This window comes from Cetorhinus maximus, chromosome 20 (genome assembly GCF_964194155.1).
Source record: "Cetorhinus maximus chromosome 20, sCetMax3.hap1.1, whole genome shotgun sequence".
Lineage (NCBI taxonomy): Eukaryota > Metazoa > Chordata > Chondrichthyes > Lamniformes > Cetorhinidae > Cetorhinus > Cetorhinus maximus.
In genome coordinates, this window is record NC_135898.1 from 31,241,720 (window position 1) to 31,260,522 (window position 18,803).

At 43.5% G+C, this 18,803-nt stretch overlaps 1 protein-coding gene across 3 annotated transcripts in view; it reads right to left on the reverse strand.

The window, feature by feature from the left end:
• Positions 1–18,803, reverse strand: part of LOC144695004 (myopalladin-like) — a 383,661-nt gene that overhangs the window by 234,300 nt on the left and 130,558 nt on the right. The gene's annotated exons all lie outside the window — the stretch shown is intronic.

Here is an 18,803-nt window from a genome sequence, read left to right on the forward strand (position 1 = left end):
AACGACGCCTTAGGCAAAGTGCATTCAACCCAATTAGAAACCATAATTGTGACTGCCTTTTGGATATAATTTGGGTTTATAATAACAGTTTAGTTATGACGTGCTCCATGACATTAAAAGCAGGGTATGTCTGCCTGATATGTCTGACACTAATCAAAACTTATTACATATTTTGCCAAAATGTCATTGCATGCATCTGAATCACGTTTTGGTTCAAGAGCTGGACTAAACATAGGTGTATGGTGGCCTTGAAAGAACTGGTTTGGTGATATAATACTTGGCTAAATTCCAATGCAGGATCTACAAGATATGTTGATACATCCAGCAAGATTCAATATTCTTGAGGCAAGGTGGAGCACTTTAGAGACATTCTAAGAAAGCTCAGATCTCTGTGTTGCAATTCAAAAGTTTTATTAAGAATATTGTGGAAGCATAACTTTGTGTATATGGGCAGGATTTAACCCCCGTTGGGGGCGAAGTTTAAGGGCGGGCGTCCAAATAAGGTCCGTCCAGCGTGACGTCCGCACAGAAGCGCAATGCGCTCCCTGTGCAGGCAGTGGGGGAGGGGAATCCCAAAATCGAGAGTGCGCTCTTTCACGCATGCGTACGAAAGAGCGCACTCATCTCCCTGAGGCTAGGTGCAGCTTCAGGGAGATTGTCTCTAAATTTCAAAAAGCTAAAAATAGAAAAATAAAATTTCCCGAACATGACCCCTCATGTGACACTGTCACATGAGTTGGGACATGTCCATAATTTTTACAAACACTTCATTAAAATTTTTAAAAACCTACATGAAACCTCATCCCGCCCGTGGATGAGGTTTCATGCTTTTTCTAATTTGCGCTGGGGCTCTTGGCCTGCCCGCCAACCTTAAGGTTGGACAGGCAGGTCCTTTAATTACTTAATTGACTTTGTCAATGTCCTCAATTGGCCATTGACAGGTCGGCGGGCATGCAGCTGATTTTGCTGCGCCCCCGCCTACCTGAAAATTTAAATGGGGCACGATGACATTGGGAGTTCCACCCGACATCACCGCGCATCATTTTACGTGTCGACGAGCGGGCCCGTAAAATCCTGCCCTATGTTACATTTAACAAGGTACATGATACCCTTTTCCTGGTAAGTTCATGTAAATTACAGAGAAACTGAAGAGCTAAGAACTATGTAAGCAAGTTGTGTTCAAAGGTCATGTATTAAAATGATGGCATAACATTAAACCAGACATGAGGTTGTTTTTAGTGGGGGCGCATGTAAAATACAAGGTTTGGCAAGCCCACCACCTTCCTGCCCACCCCCGAGCTGTCCCCCATAATACGGAAGGTAGGTGGGCGCTGAAATCAGCAGCCTGCCCACCATTTTTAAATAAATAATTAATGATCAATTGAGCTTGTTTCCAAGCCAAATGAACCAAACAATACCTGCCCAGGCCATAATACAGCTGGCCCAGTCAGGCGGGCAGCAGTGGGCGGGCCATTGTTTTAAGAAAACTGCTTAAAAGGCGAGAATGGGGAATACATCCTTTGGGAGCAGGGTGGGCTGGAGTGTCCTGTGCACATCAGGACAGCACCCCCCTCCCCCACCAAGGTAATATCCCCCACTTTGTTCCTCCCCGCCTGGCCTTCAAACCCACCCCTTACCCCCTCACTAGGCTCCCCAGTCCTTCCCAGTCCAAAACTCTGGAGACCATGCCCTTTTCATCTATGGGACTGCTTGCAGTCCCGGCAACGCCCACTACTGTGTTCTGGTGCTGCTGGGACTGCTGGAGCTTCCGGCCAATCAGATTGTTTGGCGGCTCTCGAAGGTGGGACTTCCTCCCACTGAGTGGCAGAAATCCCATACTCTGCTTGTTTAGGTCGCCCACATTATGGCTGCAGGGCGGCCTTCTTTAACTTGGTTTGACTAGCATCTGACATTTCTCCAGGGGGATGAACAATATGCTCTCCCCCACCCACCTGTAAAATTCAGCACACAATCAGAGCCATGTTTTCAAGCAGGCATTAGGCCCACAAAAAATTTCACAACATGCACCACAAATTGTACTGGTTGCTCTCACACTGCATAAAGATGATAAAAAGGCACTAAGAATTATGGAAAGGCACGAAGAGCTCATAAATTTGGAGCCTGAGCAACTATAATGTGTTAACCAACACAGTAAATATGCAAACATACTAAAACGCAGACAGGAAGACTGTCTGGTCCATATTTGTCCCAAAAGTTACAAGGTCCACCACTTTACAGCCTCATTAATCACAAGACTCAACACACTCACCTGACTCCCCTGTCTCGGTTTCCTTTACCCGTACAATCACTGCACTAGATTTTGATTATACGTGTTTCTCTTCATACTGAGCACTTATACCACCATCATTTTCCCACAGCTCATATTTTACACATGGACTATCAGCTATTCCATCTAGGCAGGTGTATTCTGAAAACACCACACAAGACTCTGACTAACCCTTTTCCTTCTTTCTTGGAGGAGAAGGTTCCACACCGCTGGATCCACACCGCTGGATCCACACCGCTGGATGGCGCCAATGGAGGTAATGCATGCCGACATATCTTCTCCACTCTTGAAGGAACCATGCTAGCTTTTATGGGGCAGAGTTGAGCCTATACAGATTGACAGTAGTGGAAGAGATATTGTGCAGGATTACTTCTTGCCTAATCGTGTTTGTCTCTTCTGGCTTCTGTCCCACCACACATACTCTGCATGACAAGCTGCAAATGCTACAACCACCAACTTTTCTTTTTTTCTGCTTTTCCTTCACACCACAAACTAACCCTAGTTCCTCTCTTTCGTTTCAGGTGCTGTGAATGTGGAAAATCCTGTGCTAGCGGAGGAACAGAAGCCCTGGTTGCATGAAGATGCACCATCACTTGATATTGTAGTATAAAGGGTTAAAGTTAAATATGTAAATATATAGTCTATATTATCAGTGATGTAAGATCACATAATAGCAGAAATATCTCTCTCCATTCTCTATGAAGAGCATCATGTAGAGACTACCTTGTAAATAGTTAGTATGATGATAAATAAAGGATAGCATTTGCTAACAGTATCGCCTCCAGCCTTATCAGCAAGTCCCAGATCACAATTAGCATATACTAGACCAAAACCAGCCGTAACAGGTGGTGGCAATGGTTAAACATGACGAAAGGAACAACCAGTGAAGAACCCAGTGACTGGAAGGAGCAGCGAGGGAAACGATTGCAGGACAAGGACAGCGCGAGAAAATCTTCAACCATATTCCAGACAAAGCAACAGTTAAAGGAAGAAATGGAAAAAGTCCTACCTTTACCAGAGTACCTTGAACACGCGGAAAGTCCAACAAGCTGAGAAATAGCAAAATTAGCGTCACAGATGCACCAGTTACAGAACAGCATCGGGACTAGCAGAAAAGACCAGCAAGGAGCAGGTCAGTACCTTATTATATGCCAAAGGCAGCAGTGCAGACAACATAATGGCCAGACAGGTCATAAATGAAGACATTGCATCATATGAGGAAGTTATTAGAGTCTTCAATACTTATTTTTTTCTTCAGAAAAATACCGTTATAGGGTGAGCAAAATTTAATCGGTGCACCCAAAGACTGGGAGAGAACATAGATTCCTTTATTATTGAGCTAAATTGATTAGCAGAAAATTGTGAATATGGAGCCTTGAAAGACAAACTAATTTGGGATAGCATTGTTGTGGGGGTCTTGGAAGAGACACTTTCCAACTTTGTGCAGTCGTGGGAAAACTTGACCCTATCGCAAGGTAGCGAGGCAGGCAAAAGAGAGAAAGCAAAACAAAAGTTTTATTCAAGGTGAAAAAGAAATCTCATGGAGAAAACCGGCTGATGCACTCCAATTTATAGCACGAAAAGATTGCAGCGCATCTAACCCCAAACAGAGAAAACGAGAAGAGGGTGCGGTAACCACCATTATTCAGCGTTTGGTTGTGGCAGGAAAAGATTGCATTGGTATGAACTTGCCCCGCCAAAAATCCAGAGTGCCATTCCTGCAAGAAGAGAACCCATTTTAAATCAGTTTGCTGCAGCAAATTGCTATTAACTAAACAATTAAAAACAAGGGACAGTTGACTGCTCAACTCCAGCATAAAGAAAATCACAGAAACCTTTTGTGTGATTCACAATCTGGAATTCTCACTGTTAAGCCAGAAAGCTTGCACAGATTTACAACTCATCTACAAAGTGGACGAACTAGGAGGCTCAGAAAAATCAACAGAATTCAGGGCAGAATTCCCAAAACTATTCAGAGGTCTAAGGCAGCTGCAAACAGCCTACCGCATCACATTGAGACCAGATGCGAAACCAATGTACATGTTCACCTCAAGGAAGGTTCCACACACACTTCTAAAGAAGGTGAAACAAGAAATTTAATCCATGCTGCATCAGGGAGTCATCTTACCTGTCACCAAGCCCACAAACTGATGTTCAGGCATGGTTCCTGCACCAAAACCGAGTGGCTCCCTATGCATCTGTGTTGACCTCACAATTAAACAAGGCAGTGGAAAGGGAGATCCACCCAATGTGGATGAGAGTCTGACAAAGTTAGCAAAAAGTACAATTTTTACTAAATTGTATGCTAACAGTAGCTTCTGGCAGCTACCTCTGGACAAGGAATCCAAACTACTGAATACAGTTATCACACCTTTCGGGAGGTATTGTGTTAATCGCCTACCTTTTGGAATCACATCGGCTCCAGAGGTTTTCCAGTAAACAATGACAGCCATTTTGGAGGGATTAGAGGAGGTCATTCCCCCATTGATGACATCCTCATCCATGGACCTACTACACAGGAAGATGATACAATGGTGAGAGCAGTGTTGCAACACATGGAAGAACCAGGTCCAACTCTCAATCACAAGTATAAGTTTTGACAATCTTCACAGAATACACCAGCGACACTTAGGCATTAAAAAGTGCCGTGCTAGAGCGCGAAATTAAGTTTAGTGGCCAGGAATTTCAAAATCACTCAAGGTTATGATTTTGAGCTGCATCACCTGTGTAATCCATCAACAAGAGTAGAAGGAACCTTTGATGGTATTGTCAATTCCATCCAGACCCTGGGAATGTCTTGGAATGGAGCTATTCAAGTTCAAGGGTTTATCATAATTGTTGACTAATACTCCAGGTGGATTGAGGTTAAACGTCTTCGTGGAACCACCTCAGAAGCATTTCACTGAAAGAAATTTTTGCAACGCATTCCAGATATTGTCATTTCAAACAATGGTTCACAGTTTGAGAATGAAAGATTCAAGAAATTTACAGAAGACTATGGGTTTGTCCACACAACTAGTTTGCCCAGATACCCAGATGCAAATAGTGAGACCAAGTGAGGAGTAAGAACTGTCAAAGCTTTGTTGAAAAAGAATGATGATTTCAACTTGACACTGCTGAACTACCGTTCCACGCCACTACAGAATGGGTCAGCTCCTTCAGAACTGCTGACTGGAAGAAGATTACACACACGACTTCCTGTTCTTCCGCATACCATAGCTGAAAACCTCTGACATCAAGAGGGTAAGGGAGACAGAGGATGAGTATTGTGCGAATCAGACAAAGAGTTACAACCACTGCCATACAGCACAGGAATTACCAGAACTTCAATCAGGTGAACCAATCTGGTTTAGAGACCAGAATAGAGAAGACCAAGTACTGGGAAAGACAAGAAGTCCGAGATCTTATCTAGTTGAAACAGGGAATGAAATAGTGAGACGAAATAGAACCATATTCATATCGACAAGAAGACTACCATCAATTGAATGGACTCACTATCCATATGATCAGGAAGACAAGCTGAACAGAGAACCAATAGTCTCTGAAGATTTGCAAGCTATTCAATAGAGTTCCAGAGAAAACAGAGAGAAGCTGAGCGCTATGCAATCTCAGAGAGAGATATGAAGAAGGTCAGGAAGATTGGTGAAACTACCACAATGCTTAAATCTGTGAACCAGAGATGAAGGCAAAGACTTTTTGGGGGGGATATAGGATAATGTAAGTAGTATTTATTGAGTCAGAGGCTTGGGGGGAAGATGTAGTATAAAGGGTTAATACTGAATATGTAAATATATCCTGTTTTCTATTTTGAGGTCAGAAAGCTCAAAAGAATAAGTTTCCCAGATATCCTGGAGTCTACATTATCAGTGATGTAAAATCACATGATAACAGAATGTGAAGAGAGTTTGCTCTATGTAGAGCATCGTGTAGAGGCTATCTTGTAAATAGTTGGCATAATGTTAAAAAAAGGATAGGATATGTTAACAGTATCACCTTTAGCTTTATCAGTAAACCCAGGACCATGGCTACCACATACCAGATCAAAATCAACAATAACAGAGATACTACTCTTGCAATCACCAGCTTAAATATTGGTACCATGCATACTTTAGTGGCTAGGTTGGAGGATGTGGTGACTCAACATGCCCAGGAATGTAGCAGTTAGATTAGAAGGCTAGCTTCGATACTACCTCTTATGTAAATGATTCAGATGCTGATTTTGAGGGCCAAGGCTACTGAAGAAGGCTGTGAGCATATATCGAGAAATGCTAGGTGCACTGGCTAGCCTGCAGACAGCTTGCGTACAACGTCATGGAGCTCAATTACAACTTGTCTCAATAGGCTTTGTGCAGAACATGGAGACCATTCTATCCAACATGAATTGAGTATTGTGTTCCATAAACATGATGGTGGTACCCACCAGGATAGAGCCTCTGCTGACAGTTCTGATATCTTCCATGGATTCATAGACTCAGATGGCCATTATTGCAGCTTGCATTGCTGCCATAGAAGCTTGAAGGTGCTGCCATCTTCACTCTGCGGCCAATGTCAACAACACCTCCAAACCTTCAGTTAATTCCTGCACTCTCTGCTCTCATGCAGAGCCACAAGAGTGCTGAGAGACAGTCCCAGGAGATGTGGCATTGGTTCCTTGGAGGAATGAGAACATATCTGCTCCCCCACCATCCACTCTGAAAATGCCTTTGCTAGTACAAACACAACCAGTTAGGCCAGACTACCCCAGCCCATACTGAACTTAAGAGCATACAAAATAGGAGCAGAAGTAAACCATACAGCCCATCGAGCCTTCTGCAAAATTTAATACGATTATGGTTGATCATTGGCCTTAACTCTACTTTCCCACCATAGGAAGATACTGTAGTCTACAGACTCTCAAGGCACAGAACTATAAGACCGTAAGGCATAGGAGCGGAAGTAGGCCATTCGGCCCATTGAGTCTGCTCTGCCATTCAATGAGATCATGGCTGATCTGATAATCCTCAATTCCACTTTCCTACCTTTTTCCCCATAACCCTTGATTTCCTTACTGATTAAAAATCTGTTTATCTCAGCCTTGAATATGCTTAATGACCCAGCCTCTACAGCCCCCTATGGTAAAGAATTCCGCAGAATCACTACCCTCTGAGAGAAGAAATTCCTCCTCATCTCTGTATTAAATGGGTGACCCCTTACTCTGAGATTATGTCCTATGGTCCTAGACTCTCCCACAAGGGGAAACAATCTCTCAGCATCTACCCTGTCAATCCCCCTAAGAATCTTGTATGTTTCAATAAGGTCACCTCTCATTCTTCTAAACTCCAATGAGTATAGACCCAACCTACTCAACCTCTCCTTATAAGAAAATCCCTCCATACCCGGCATCAACCTAGTGAACCTTCTCTGGACTGCCTACAATGCTAGTATATCTTTCCTTAGATAAGGGGACCAAAACTGTACACAGTTTCTAGGTGTGGTCTAACTAGTGCTTTGTATAGTTTTAGCAAAACTTCCCTATTTTTATAGAACTGCTCGAGATAGCCCAGAATGGCTATCCTCATTGAAATGTCCTCAATGGGAGATCAACAGTCTTCCACCTCCCAAGCTGTAGACACTGGGGTAACACCCTCTCGGAGAACTAGGATAGGGAAAGGAACATTAAGGGCTGGTGCAATTATTAATTAATTACTGCTGTTAACTGCTGGAGATGTTTGATTAGTTGCTCACTGGGCATCCTGGCAACTAATGGTCTCTACCTGTCCTCCTCCTGCTCCACCTCTTCTCCCTCTTCCTGCATCACCTCCTCAGCTTGCACCTGTAACTGCTCAGGTGGTGATAAAGTCAGGTCTCTCATGATGGCAAAGTCATGGAGATTACAGCTCTAGATAGTTGCTCAGGGATGACAACTTCTGGATATCTGCTGAGGGATGTACTGCAAAATTCCTCTGCAAGTCGAGGCAGCAGAAACATAGCATGAACAAGACAATTATTTGTTTGATGCTGTTTCTCATGGCAACATGTCTTTTGTTGAAGGTCACCTTTGCAGCTGTTTCTGACAAGAATCATGAGCCATTGTGAAGATGGGTTTAAAAAATATATATTTTTGGGAATATGGTGGTATTCTGTAAAGAAGGCTGTGTGTGTGTGTGTGTGTGTGTGTTTGTGTGTGTGTGTCCATGATTAATTAATATGGGGGGAGGTTAGTAAAGACAGCTTGTCTGTGGGAACTGAGAGATGAAAGGTAAAGGTGGTAGATGCATGCATTTGTAATGAAAGACTATGGTGAAGTTGAATGTCCGAGTAAATAGGTTGGGTTTTAAAATTTGCATTAAGTGATAGGTAGGGACTTGACTTTTCAGCTGTTAAATTTCAAAGGGGAGTTGAGAAGTGACAAGGGACTTTTACAACTTACAAGGATTTCATAAGTAAACAAGGGAAGGTTATTAAATTTTATTTGACCTAAAAGTAGAGGTAATAGGAAAACATAAAAGATTTTTATATTTTAGAAAAGTTGAGTTGAAAGAGGTGCCTAGGACAATGGAATCTAAGATGGAAGGGGAAAAGGATATTTAAGGAAAGATGTTGAGCTGAGTTGTGTGGCTGTGTGGGGAGATGCCCTGAGACCAGATCTGTGATGGGAGAAGGTGTGAAAGTTGTGAATTTGTAGCAGCCATCAAGTTTTCAAGCCAGAAAAGTCTTTGTTTTCAGAAAGTAGCCAATTTCTGAACTTGGATTTCCACAGAAGAGAGTGAGAAATCGTGTGGCATACCTTTACTAACGTGACAGCAGTTTTTGCCTCAGGTAATATTACTGAATTTTGCCAAGTCCCCCCTGGTGCAGAAACCTTAGTCAGGAATCTCAGAAGAATGGGTTTCCCAGATGTCTTGGGGGGGTGGTTGGGCCAGGCCTCGGGTGCGGGGGAGTTAGGTCTGGCCTGGATGGTGGCAGGGTTGGGGGTGGGGGGTGGGGTGGTGGGGGGCGGCGGTCAAGTTGGGTCATGCTTTGAGGAGGATAGGGGTCGGGGTGAAAGTCAGGCCTGATGGGGAGGTAGAGTGGGTGAGAGTCGGGCTTGACGGGAAGATGCAAGGGGTGAGATCAGGCTTGGCGGGGGGTTGGGTCATGCTTTGGTGGGGTTGGGGGTCGGGGTGAAAGTCAGGCCTGATGGGGAGGTGGAGTGGGTGAGAGTCGGGCTTGGCAGGAAGATGCAAGTGGTGAAATCAGGCTTGGCAGCAGGGTGGAGGGGGTGAGAGTTGGACTTGGTGGGGGGAAGAATCCCGTAGGTTGGGCAGTTCCCGCCCAGGGGTGCAGTCTCTTGGGGATTGGGGGAGCCCCATGGAAGGGATAGTTAGAGGTGGTGGGAGGAGACTACTGGGAGGTCGGGGGTGGGAGAGTCCTGAGGGGGAAGATAGTTGGGGGCGCGGCGGGGGGGGGGGTGTGAGGAGAGCCTTGGGAAGATGGGGATGGGGGAGTCCCATGGGGTGGTAGTCAAGTGGTCTGGGGGTACCCCTGGTTGGGTCAGTGGTGGGGGAGTCCAGTGGGGAGGAGTAGTCAGGGGGTGGAGAGAATCCACTGCGGGTTTGGAGATGTGGGGGGAGTCCCATGGGGGTGCTTGGTGTGGGTTTGTGCAATATTTATACAGAAGTTAGAAGAGGTTTTGTTTCTTCTAACTTTTCTGGGTAACTATTAATGTAACCCAATTGGAACCATCCAAAGTTTGTGATTTAAATCGCATTTTTGGATGGTTCCCAAAGCAGAGAAATTGCCCAGGAGATATTTGCACTTCTGGGTAATTACAGTGCAAACCTTACCTGTGAACTTCCAGGGGCGAGGGCTCCTCAGCACATCTTTCCCCCCAATGTGACGCCCTGGAGCTCGGAAGTTACGACCCATTAAGGTACTGGGTGTAAACTACAGATCATGAAACAGTGGAAGATGATAAGGGAGCATGTTTTTAGGCAATTTACAATAAGGGTTTAAACTAGATTGGCAGGGGGATGGGAACCTGAGGGCAGATTCAGGGAGGACAAATTCAGACCAGCGAACGGGAGGCAGAAAATTAGTGAGTGACTCTAGACAGAAGGTTGAAAAATGTACAGCACATGAATTTGGCAGTGTCAAATGTATATATATAGAAATGCAAATAAAGCTGATGAGCTGAGCACACAGGATAGACACATGACAACATGATATCATTGCTATAACAGAAACTTGGCTGAAAGAGGAGCAAAAATGGTAGCTCAACATCCCTGGATGTGGAGTTTTCAGGCAGGATAGAGGTGGATAAAAAAGGTGGGGATGTAGCATTATTGGTTAAGTAATCAATTACAGCTGTGAGGATGGGTGATATGTCAAATGAATCATCAAATGAGACCATATGGGTTGAGCTCAGAAATAAAAAAGGGTGCAGCCACATTGCTGGGAGTGTACTATAGACCCCCAAATAGTGAGAGGGAGGTGGAAGAGCAAATATGTAGGCAAATTTTTGGTGCAAAAATAATAGGGCACTTATAGTTGGGGACTTCAATTACCCTAATATCAACTGAGGTACAAACAGTATGGAAGGCACAGAGGGCACAAAATTTTTGCATTGCATTCAAGCGAACATTTTTAGCCAACATGTATCAAGCCCAACGAGAGGGGACGCAATTCTAGATTTAGTCTTAGGAAATGAAGCAGGGCAAGTGGATGAAGTAGCAGTGGGTGACCATTTTGGAGATAGTGACCATAATATAGTTAGATTTAGCATCAATATGTAAAAGGACAAAGGTAGAACAGGAATAAAAGTTCTAAACTGGGGAAAAACAAACTTTACGAAGCTGAAAAGTGTCTGGCAAAAGTGGACTGGATACAGCTACTTTAAGGAAAATCAGTGACAAATCAGTGTGGGACAGTCAAAAGCAAGATTCTAAGGGCACGGCGTAGGCATGTCCCCACAAAGAAAAAAGGTGGTCCTGCCAAATCTAGAGCCCCCTGGTTATCCAGATGCAAATAGGGTAAGATAAAGCAGAAAAAGACAGCTTATGACAATCACAAAAAACTTATACTGTATAAAGTCTAGAGTATAGAAGGTACAGGAGCGAAGTCAAAAGAGAAATTAGGAAAGCAAAGAGAAGATATGAAAAAAATATTGGCAGATAAAATCAAAACCCAAAGATGTTTTATCAGTACATTAAGAGCTACAGGATAACTACGGGAAGGGTAGGGCTTATCAGGCATGTACAAGGTAACATATGTGTGGATGCAGAAGATGTGGGCAGGGTTCTCAATGAGTACTTTGTCTCTGTCTTCACAAAGGCGAGAGTTGATGCAAACGTTCTAGTTAAAGAAGGGGAGTGTGAAATACAAGACACAATAAGCATAATGAGAGAGGAAGCACCGGAGAGACTGTCATCCTTGAAGGCAGATGAATCACCAGGGCTGAATGGATTGTATCCCAGGCTGTTAAAGGAAACCAGGAACGAAAAAGCGGATTCTCTGAGGATCATTTTCCAATCCTCACTAGATACAGGCGAGGTACCAGAGGATGGGAGGTCTGCGAACGTTGTATCATTATTTAAAAAGGATGCGAGGAATAGGCCAAATAATTATCGGTTGGTCAGTCTGACTTCGGTGCTGGGCAAATTATTAGGATCAATTCTGACAGACAGGATAAACTGTCATTTAGAAAGGAACGGGTTAATCTGGAATAATCAGCATGGTTTTGTTAGGGGAAGTTTGTGTCTTACTAATTTAATCGAATTTTTTGAGGAAGTAACAAAGAAGATGAGGGTAGTGTAGTGGATGTTGTCTACATGGATTTTAGTAAGGCTTTTGACAAGGTCCCACATGGCAAACTAGTCAGAAAAGTAAAAGCCCATGGGATATGGGGAATGTGGCGAGTTGGATTCAAAATTGTCTCAGCAACAGGAAACAAAGGGTAATGGTCAATGGATGTTTTTGCGAATGGAAAGTGGTTTCCAGTGGCGTTACACAGGGCTTGATGTTGGCTCCCTTGATGTTTGTTGTATACATTAATGACTTGGGCTTAAATGTGGGAGGCATGATTGAGAAATTTGCAGATGACACAAAAATTGGCCGAGTAGTTGATAATGAAGAGGATAGGTGTCGACTTCAGAATGATATCAATGGTTTGATTGAGTGGGTGGAAAAGTAGCAAATGGAATTCAATTCAGAGGAGTGTGAGGTGATCCATTTGGGGAGAGGGCAAACAAAGCTAAGGAATATACAGTGAATGGGAGAATATTGAGAAGGGTTGAGGAAGTAAGAGACCTTGGAGTACATGTCCACAGGTCCCTGAAGGTGGCAGGGCAGGTGGATAAGGTGGTAAAGAAAGCATATGGAATGCTTTCCTTTATTGGACAAGGTACTGAATGCAAAATCAGGGGTGTAATGCTGGAACTGTATAAAATGCTGGTTAGACCACAGCTAGAATTTTGTTTACAGTTCTGGTCAGCACACTACAGGAAGGACATAATTGCTCTGGAGAGGGTACAGAGGAGATTTACAAGAATATTGCCAGGGCTTCAAAATTGCAGTTATGAGGAAAGACTGGATAGACTGGGGTTGTTTTCCTTGGAACAGAGGAGGCTGAGGAGTGACTTAATTGAGGTGTACAAGGCTATGAAGGGCCTACATAGAGTAGACAGGAAAGACCTGTTTCTCCTAGCAGAGAGGTCAGTTACCAGGGGGCACAGATTTAAGGTTATTGGTAGGAAGATTAGAGGGGACATGAGGAAAAGCTTCTTCACCCAGAGAGTGGTGGGTGTTTAGAATTCGCTGCCTGGTTTGGTGGTGGAGGCAGAAACCTTCAACTCATTTAAAAGACACCTGGATCTGCACCTGAAGTGCTGTAACCTGCATGGTGCTGGAATGTGGGATTAGAATGGACGGCTAGTTTTTTGTTTTTTATTTTTCGGCCGTGCAGACACAATGAGCTGTATGGCCTTTTTCTGTGCTGTAACTTTTCTATGGTTCTAAATGAAAGAACGATAGAGTAATGATAATGGGGCCTTCAAGTATCCTAATATAAACTGAATAGTAACAGTGCAAAGGGCAACAAGGGGGTCAAATTGCTAAAATGTGTATAAGAGAACTAATTGTGATAAACCAAGCATGAGTTGTACGTATAATAAGAGCATCAACTTAGACAAAGAATATTAGCTCAGTATTAATGGTATTTTAATGGTATTGGGGTTATAATTTATAAGGGGATTAAACAAAGAGCTATTTAGACAGCAGGTGCAAGAGCAATGGGTCAAGTGGCTTCCTTCTGTGTTATAAAATTATTGGATTTCATGAAAATTTCTCAAATGAGTTATATTTTGATACTTTTTTCACCAGATAATGGCTTAAAATTTGTAATGCCCTCATTTCATCTTTAACATGCATTTGCTCACAGGAATAATCAATGACTGTACTCATACTTGTACAAGGCATCAAGTTCAATTCATTCATGACTCTTTACTGAATGCTCGGGCTATTTTTGTAGTGCCTCGCTAGATAAGTGCTATTTACAGTACTATTCAGATACCAAATGTAATCCAGTTCACAGCAACGTTATTTTCTAGAACTGCCATTCCAGCTTTCCTTTTTAGCTGAGGTATACTATACATTAATATAGCTGAAAACATTAGAATTGATTCTGACCTTATTTCACTAGTTACTTATTTTCAAAGCCACTTTCTCTTGATCTGATATTTTGATTATAGAAATGCACCCTAGATATCAAAGGATCTGATTAGCATATTTGTTAAGTCAATAACAATAAATTACATTTAGGTAGGATCTTTAACATGGTATATGTCCCAAGGCACATTACAGGAGCATTGTCAGATAAAATTTGATACAAAACTACATAATACGGAAATATATGGAAAGGTGACCAAAAACTTAGGCAAGGAGGTAGGACTTAAGGAAGACCTTAAACGAGGGGAGGTTTAAGGTGGGAATTCTAGAGTTTATGGTCTAAAACAGTTGAAATATAGGGCAAAATATTGTGTCCGCTCTCCATGGCAGGTTTGGTGGCAGGAGGCACTTAACAGGGCAGGAGGTTGGCAGGTACGTGGGGCCCCTGCCAGATGCCTGCTTCCACCCTGATTAAGTTCATGGTGAGCAGGCCTGCGGATGGCCTTCCTGCCACGTTGCCAATTGAGAACCTTAAGTGGGAAATTAATGCCCACTTAAGAACATCAGCCTGCCAATGCAGGCAGGAGTCTCATCATGTGGGGAGCCCACAAGCAAACCCTGGAATGTTTGCTTACGGGTTCCCTGGAGGGTCCCTTGTTCAAAGGCACTCAGTGCCTGATCAAGGGACCTGGCATTAGCAGCATGTGGGGGGTTGGGGGGAGCTGGGGGCGGTGGCGCTGAAAGCTAACCCCTGCCCTTGCTGCTGAACCTTCTCCACCGCGACCTCCACCCCGACATCATTCACTTGTGTCTAGGTCTCCCCTCAATCCATGGTATCGGGTGTGTGCTGTACTAGCAGTTGCCACCACTTCCCTGGTGGCGCTGAAAGTACAGAAAAGCTGCCAGCCACTGATTGGCCAGCAGCTCTCAGAGGGTGAGTCTTCCACTCCTGGGTCCTTGATCGATCCTGGGGGGAATCCGCTGCCTGCTGGTTAAGTGCCTGGGTAGCACAAAAACCGGCGGGCCTTCTTGAAAAGAGGTGACGCAAGCTTGTCACTGGCTCTCCAGATGGTGGCCGAGACCCTCATTGCCTCCACAAAATTCCACAGTTTTTGGTAGGTTGTAGGGGTGGAGGAAGTTACAAAGATAACAACAAGAGAGAAGGAGGGATGAGGCCATTGAGAGATTTGAACATAAGGAAGAGAATTTTACATTTAAGGTGTCATTGGAAAGAGTTATCATCTATATTTGGGGTAATTTTTGCGCTTTATGCATCCAGCGGGAGGATTTGCCTGCTGGCAGTGTAAATCAGAAATCTAGACACACAGACTTCTGCTATACACTACCTGGGAGCAAGGTTCACTGTCGAGAGCATAAAGATTGGCAAATTACATCTCTTAAGTAGTTAAGTAGTTAATTCCGTTTCTCCACTTATCTGCATTGGAGGTGGAATCTTTTCTTACAAAGCAGCACATAATATTTTCTGATACACAAGGGGGAGCTAAAATGGATAGCCATCACAAACAGGTACAGGGATCACAATGCTCGATAAACCTGCACCTGAAGTTTGAAATGCAGGCAGCCCACCTTTCTGCTGTCTGCTCATTGACATGATTTCTGCATGTAGCCAGATCAAATAGGCGGACCAAAATTGTAACCTCCAAGTATTTCTTAAAGCCAGCCTGCATTGCTTAAAGCTAGCTTGCATCTGTTAAAGAGGAGGTGTATTGCTGCTGGAACAGGTGCTGGCAGTGTAGGAAGTAAATCTAACCTGGCATCACATGAGCAATGGCACAAAGAAAAGTTGTTTCCATTAACTGATGGCAGAAGGACTATGGGACACAGATTTAAGTTTTTGGCAAGAGAAAATGTGAGGAAAGAGTGTTTTTATGCAATGAGTGCTAATCACATGGAACTTGCTGCCTTCTGGATGGTGGCGGCAAAGATGATCAATGATTTCAGAAGGAAATTGGATAGGCACTTTCACTGGGAGCACTGGGATAAAGCGAGTAATGATACTGGCTGGATCATTTTGCAGAGAGCATGCATGGACTCGATGGGTCAAATGGCCTCCCTCTGTGCCGTTATGAGTCTATAACATATGAAAGACTGGGCCCCAAGCTTTTCCAATGGAGGTTTTGGTGCATAGGGAAGGGGGAGACATGCCCTATATCCGCAGGAGACCAGGAAGTCCTCCATGTACACTCTCAAAGGCATTAAGAACAAATAACTGGGGAGGTCAATGATAGGAGTAAAGTCCTGGAATCTGGATGATATGGCACAAGAAGTTCAATGGCCTCATAATAGTGATCAAGACCAATGAATTTTTCTTCAAATGCCATATCCTACCAACTGCACCACCGGCTTTAGCTATTGCTTAATTCATCACATCTCCATCACTCACCTACCAACAATCGCTACCAATTAGAACTCATACTTAACATTCATAAGCTCCACAAGACCCTCACACAATTAGTCCTGGTGCAAGCATCACACCCTAGCCAAGTTGTTCCAGAATAGATCCAACACTGGCATCTACCCAACAATGTGGAAAATTGCCCAGGTATGTCCTATCCACAGAAAGCAGGGCAAATCCAATATACTCTCAATCATCACCAAAGTGATGGAAAGTGTCACTGACAGTGCTATCAAATGGCACTTACTTAGAAATAACCTGGTTCTGCCAACAGCATTTGGCTCCACTCCTTATTACAGTCTTGGTCCATACATGGACTAAAGAGCTGAATTCCAGGGGTGAGGTGAGTGACTGCCCTTGACATCAAGGCAGCATTTGACCAAGTGTGGGAACAAGGAGCATGGCAAAAGTGAAATCAGCAGGAATAGGGGGAATTCCACTGGTCGGAGTCAGTTGGAGAAAATAGCACAGAGGATAGCTCGACAGTGTATAGCTTCTACAGAACACTTAACTCAGGAATTTGGTGAGTGTGAAAATTCTAACTGTTTTTAAGGGTTGATCTGTTTCTAAAATCTAGTTAGATTTTGCACTTAGCACTTAACTTAATTTTACCCCTAAATTGTAGTGCCTTTAACAGTTAGTCAGTGGTAAATAAACTGCCTGCAAGTGACAGCTGCACAATTAATTAGTTGGTTACTTAGAAATGGTTACCAGGGACTGACTTGCTAGTACAAAAACAGGAGGCTTTTGCTAACACATGGAGAAAGTAGCACAGAGACCAGCTCTGATAGAGTATTAAACTCAGGAATTTGGTAAGTGAGGGATTTGATGCAGTGACAGAAGAGGTGCTATTCTGGTCTTTTAAAAGACAAGGAGCAAACCAAGAGGGAGCAAGAGATAGGGAGACCTGAAAGCTGAGGTCTGGAGGCATTAATTAGGTGATTGGTTGGTGAATTTTATGTTGTTTTTTTCTCTAAACTAGGGCAGTAGTTCAAACTAAGCCTGGGGAGAATAGGGACTGCACTAAATTTATAGCTAAATTAATTAAACTACTTAATATAACCACAAATAATCATTGAGCAATATTTCAAAATTTTAAACCCTAAGTGGTCAAATAAGATACAATAGAAATGGCAGGGCAGGTGATGTGTTGCAGCTGTAGTATGTAGGGTCTAAAAGACACCAGTGTGATCCACAGCTGTTGTTTATGCAACTTGAGGAACTTCAGAGTTGATAAGTCGGAGTCCAAGATTTGAACACTGTGGTGCATCAGGGAGGGAGAAAGTTACATGGACAACAAAAACTGCTGGAAAAACTCAGCAGATCTGACAGCATCTGTGGAGAGGAAGACAGAGTTAATGTTTCGAGTCCGTATGACTCTTCATCAGAACTGTCAGACCTGCTGAGTTTTTCCAGCAATTTTTGTTTTTGTTTCAGATTTCCAGCATCCGCAGTATTTTGCTTTTATTTAAGTTACATGGACACTTTGTTCCAGGAGGAAGTCGCACCCCCGGGTTAAATACTCCAGATTTGGTCCATGGTCAGGGGCAGGATGATGTAACTACAAGTGAGGCAGGTATGGATATCCAGAGGGGAGCACTAGAGGAGCCACATCCCTTGCATTTGTCCAGCAGGTATGTTGTTCTTGCAGTCTGTGTGGACAAGAGCAGGGACTAAGGATGAGCATGGCCATTCAAGTTGGGAGTAAAAAGGAATGTCACAGTAGTATGGGACAGTATAGTTAGGGGGTAGATACTATTCTCTGAAGCTGAGAGTGTGAGTCTCGAAGTCTGTGTTGCCTGCCCAGTGCCAGTTGTTAGGACCAGGATGGGAGGAGTGCGCATTTTATCTAGCCCCACCACTCCACAGGTCACATCATGGCTCAATGATTGGTTTTCGAAAAATGGGTTTGATTCATGAGGAACTGGCATCAGTACTGGCAAAAGAGGGAACTGTTCTGTTGGCATGGGCTTCAGTAGAACCACGCTGAAACCAATGCCCTTGCAAATCGAATACCTATGGCTGTATAAAGGGCTTTAAACTAAATAGTGGGGGGTAGAGTTCAGGCCAGGGGGAATTTAGAAAGTTAAAGAAATGAAAGGCATAGTGCAGGGTAGAGATATGGGGAATGATAACCGGACTGTGACAGGAAGGGATAGAGCAAATAAGGTCAGAGTAGGGGAAAAGGTTAAAAAGACAGAATTAAAAGCTCCTTATCTTATTGGAAGTTGATTGAATAATAGCCCAATAAAAGTAAATGGGCATGATATGATAGCCATTACAGAGACCTGGTTGCAAGGTAACCAAGGCTGGAACCTGCAATAATGTCAGTACAGTAATGAAAAATGATCCTGGCTTGGAGCATCAAGATTTAGAATCAGTTTGGGTGGAAGTCTGATGATCTTATGAAATAGCAAGGGAAAGAAATCACCAGTAGAGCAGTTTATAGGCCCCTTTATAAGACAAAGTATAAATCAA